This window comes from Camellia sinensis, chromosome 4 (assembly GCF_055761805.1).
Source record: "Camellia sinensis isolate YWXY chromosome 4, ASM5576180v1, whole genome shotgun sequence".
NCBI classification, from domain to species: Eukaryota; Viridiplantae; Streptophyta; class Magnoliopsida; order Ericales; family Theaceae; genus Camellia; species Camellia sinensis.
In genome coordinates this window covers 37,945,207-37,950,173 of record NC_138964.1, presented here as the reverse complement: position 1 = coordinate 37,950,173, position 4,967 = coordinate 37,945,207, and the positions used below count along the sequence as shown (strand labels likewise).

At 33.9% G+C, this 4,967-nt stretch overlaps 1 long non-coding RNA gene across 1 annotated transcript; it reads left to right on the top strand.

The window, feature by feature from the left end:
* Positions 1–988: 988 nt before the first annotated feature.
* On the top strand, positions 989–3,754 carry LOC114308037 (uncharacterized). Its single transcript, XR_003645347.2, has 4 exons — positions 989–1,260; positions 2,930–2,993; positions 3,281–3,367; positions 3,460–3,754. It is a non-coding gene; the product is annotated as an uncharacterized LOC114308037 (long non-coding RNA).
* Positions 3,755–4,967: the final 1,213 nt, after the last annotated feature.

Sequence of the window (4,967 nt, the reverse complement as noted above, 5' to 3'; positions counted from 1 at the left end):
GTAGTTAGTACATTCTACGGCATTTTTTTTTTTTTGCAAGTCGTTAATGTTTTGTCAATAACGGCATACATACCATGTGAGTCATTGATTCATATATTTATAGCATGCAAAAGTATGCCATAAAAAATATATGTTTTTATGACTCACAAAAATATGTTGTAAAATATTTGCACTTAAGACGACATACATTTCATGTTGTAAAATTTTATAACTTTACACAACATACATTAATATGTCGTGAAAACTTCTGCAAAAAAAAAAAAAAAAAAAATTCAATCCGAATTTTTTTTATGGCATGCAAAAGCACGCTATAAAAAATGTATATTTTCACGGCATACAAAAATATGTCATAAAATATTTGTACTTAAGATGACATACATTTCATGTCGTATAATATTAGAACTTTACACGACATGCATTAGCATGCCGTGAAAACATTTATTAAAAAAAATTTCAATTTGATTTTTTTTTTTATTTAAAAAGGCTAACAATTTCCAACCAAGCTTTTCACCTAAAATTTTCCTAATTGAGGACAACATAAAAAATAATTTATACATTATTTTATAATTTAGTGTCTCTTTTAAGGGATAATTGCACCTAGTGGGATTTTGGGAAAAAAAAAATTACATATTCAAGAAAAAGTTTATAATTTTAATGATTAATATTTATATGACTTCTCACTAATTTGTAATTATTATTTTTTTAAATTACCTTGATTTGATATTTTTCATTCTTTTAATAATTTATTTATTGTTTACTTTTTAGATGTATCTAATCTGAATACAACTAAAAAATAAAATATTTGTAAAAAAATATAATATATATGAAATGTATTAAATTTTATATTTTTTTAAATTTAGTGATTTTTTTTAAAAAAAATTAAAATATTTTTCTTTTAGTTATATGTAAATTATTTGAATTTAAAAAAAAAAATATTTAAAATATGTAAAAATTTGCAATAACTAAAACAAAAAACTGAGGCCCTGTTACTCTCTCACTCACTCTCTGGGTCTCGATCTCTCTCTCTCAACCCTCTCTAAACCCTAATCTCTCTCAACTGATCGAATCAACCTTCTTCAACCCCGTTTGATGTAATCTCAGAGCGATTGATGATTCATCTCAGATCCAATCTCAGAGCGATTGGTGATTCATCTCAGATCCAATCTTAGAGCGATTGGCAATTTCGATTTTGAGATTTCGAAGCTCCACCGCCTCCATCATCTGCACTGGTGAGGGGAGCGAGCACCATCGTCTACTAAGGTGAGCACCACCGTCTCTCTCTCTCTCTCTCTCTCAAGCTCTCCCTTCCTGTCGAGTTTGGTCAGATAACGAAACCAGTGCATTTGATTTCAGAATTTCGTTGTTTGAACAATTTGTTGTATAATAATTTGTTGATGGAATCTCAATTAAATTCCACTCTAGTTTTCTTGTTTCATGTTCATGCTTCATGTTCTTGCTTCTTCGTCCAAGTCACAGCAACCTCTTGATTTGCCTTTCGGTCTGAAGTTTATTATGGACTCATTCTTGTGATTTCAACATTTCATTTTATCAAATTTGTCTCAATTTCATCCAAAATTATAATCAATTTTCTTAAAACAAATATGATCATATAATTGTTAATGTTTGAGTAAAGATTCAGGGGATCTCTAAAACCAGTTTGACATTCTGTGTGATATGGAAGGGCCCTATGTACACGGGCAACAGGTGGCCACATTATGACCTCCTATAAGAGTTTGAGACTCAAATTTGCTTCTTAAGGAATTTTTGACTTGTATCTTCTATTTATTTTTTCCTCTTTTACATTTTGTTGGGTTAAAAATGATGTGCTGCAATAAGTTTTATAAATGGGATGATAGAAATAAAGATTTAGATAATTTTCTTTTCTTCACGAGTAAAATGAACAATAATCAGACTGCTAGTTAATTTAATGTGTTTTGCTCTCTGTTTCAGTTAAGTTTATGAATAAAATTATCTACAAATTATTGTCTCATTCACTCTCCCAATTCAACTAATTATAGTCCTCATTTTTTTGTTAGACACGATGTTTTATTGCTTCACTGCAGATAAGGAATCAGAATGTGATGAATTATTTATTAGTTGAATCCCATCTCTCCTTTCCAGTCCATCAGGAATCATGGCTTCTGCTAAACCCCAAATCCTCTTGATGTTAAGCCTTTTGTCATTTCCATATATCTCTCCGACACTACCCAATCATTTCTCTACCAGTTATAGTTCCATAATTATCGTCCTTGACTTTAATGTATCTACTTGAACACCATTATCTCCTCCCCTGTAACCAACTAAAATGTTTATTGTATCTTAAGTTCGACTTGATAATGTGGATTTTTTTATATGTGTCTTAGATAATGCAAGTTTGAGGTGAACTTTGTTTTTGATTGATTGCATTCTGCAGTAAGAAACTCATGAATTTGATTGATTGCATTGAATTTCTGACCAATTTCTTACTTTATATTTACTTGCTGGAATTCAGGAAATGAAGTTTGTTCTTGAAAAAAAAAACTTAATGCTAGTCTATCTCTTTGGATTGTGCTTATGTGAAGAGGAGAAAGAAGAAAACATGTTTTAGTTATTTCTATTAGCAATGGTATCAATGATAGGTTTTCTGTTTTTGGGAATGAAAAAGGCAAACTTGATAGCTACTGGACTTGTTACACCAATACCCCTTTCTATTGCACCTGCCATTACTTCTTTTTACGACATAAATGATAGGTTATTTCTATTAGCAATGGTATCAATGATAGGTTTCCTTGTTTGGCTCTACATCTCACTGGTATTCAAAACCACATTTTTGGCTGATGTGAAGCTTAGGAGTTGAATTCGAATTCCACTTGTGTTTTATGGTGTTTCATATTTCTTATTACTATTTTGGGCTTGACATTGCATTGTTTAACTGTCAATCGCTCTGCAGCCGTTGAAGTTCCAAAGTGTGTGGACACTGTTACTCCTGAATACAAACCCAAGTTTGATGCCTGGTGAGAACTTGAATTTTTTTTTTCTCTGATTGATTGTCAGTCTATTGAAGACCTCCATCCAATGGGGACTAAACTAGGCAAACCTTGTTTTTAGTAATCTATTTGTAAAGTTGTTTGTTCAGTAAAAACTTCAAAAATCTTTGAAGTTATTGCCGAAAAAGGACAAATGAAATATATTTTACCTTTTTGGTAAACTAAGCATTTGGGTTGGGATTTTGGTTGAATAGATATTTGTCTCTTTGCAATAAGGTGAAACATCTAACAAAGAAGTATGTTTTGAGTTACAGTTGGTGGAACTGAAAGAAGCAGAAGTAACATCTCTGAAGGAGTCTAAAAGATTAGAGAAAGAAATTGTAGAAGTCCAAGAGTTGAAGGTAATGCAAAAAAAATATGAATTTTGTTCTTTGCCAATTTTTCACCTGTTCTCTTTATGTTGATATCTGAAGGGTTGTTTGTTGTGTAACAGCAAAAGATCAGTACCATGACTGCATCGGCATACATAGTGTCACGACCCGAACCCGCCCCTATGGGTTAAGGCCATAACCGGCCAGTAATCACGAGATTACCTACGGCCTCAAACCAAATAAGACAAGACTCATCAGAGTAAAAGGGGCCAAACGGAAGCAAATTTAAAACTTTGTCCATAGAGCCGTGCTTATATGCACATCATAACATTCCGTATGTACATATGTTAATAACTCGCAACAGAAAGTGTAATGACATAAGATTCTATATAGACAGGATCATCCAAATTAAGTCAACCCATGAAAACTATATACAGACATATTCAAAACCTTGCCAACCTGACAAAATGTAAATACATAACAAAAGGGCGAAGACGGGTCTCGTGCGTGAGACACAAGGGCTGACTCTCTCAAAACCTTAGTTGTTCCAAACAGATTTCACTGAGGTTGGGTCTGGACTTCTCTTGGCTCACCTACAAATACATGAATGAGCGTGAGTGAAAGCCCAGTGAATAATATCAAATCAAATGTAGAAGTTACATAATAATGTAGAACAACACGTTCCAAACGGCCTTGGGCCCAATTCATATTTCTATTTAACAGATATATAACTATACTAAATTCAAATCAAGTGACTGTAGTTCCAAACATTCTGGCCTTTGGCCCATTCAGATTTCCATTCATGTCAAAACGGCCTTTGGCCCATTCATTTATGTCAAAACGGCCTTTGGCCCATACATTTCTGTTAAAATGGCCTTCGACCCATTCGTTTACGTCAAAACGGCATTTGGCCCATACATTCGTGTCAAAACGGCCTTCGGCTCACTCTTTCATGTCAAAACGACCTTAGGTTCATTCATACATGTCCAAACGACCTTTGGTCCACTCATTTCTATCAAACGACCTGCGGTCCATTCATTTCTGTCAAAACGACCTTCGGTCCATTCATTTACGTCAAAACGGCCTTTGACCCATACATTCGTGTCAAAACGGCCTTCGGCCCACTCATTCATGTCAAAACGACCTTAAGTCCATTTATTTCTATCAAAACGACCTTAGGTCCATTTATTCATATCGAAACGACCTTCGGTCCATTCATTCGTTCATGTTAGACTTTTGTCCACAATCCCAATTAGCAACTCATAAAGCTTATAAGGGAATAAACAGTTGGACACTACTAAGCTTTCAAATATCGATATTACTCACAGTGATCGACTTGTGGATTTGCCCTGGAGCTTGACCCTACACATTTCATGAACACAAAAGGGGTCACTAACAGTTCAATCCGTTCTTTGATTCACATATTCCTCTTTAGGCTTTATTCTTATCTCATTAACTCATTTACAATGCTTAACATATGCCTAAGAGTGCTTACAAGTGAAAGAGAACGGAAAACGAAACACAGAACGAGCATAAAAAATTTCAGAGAACAGGGTCCCCGCTTGAGCGTCAATTTTCTCGCTTGAGCGGACCCTTAAGGCCTGCAAAAGTACTGGTTGCATGAAAAATA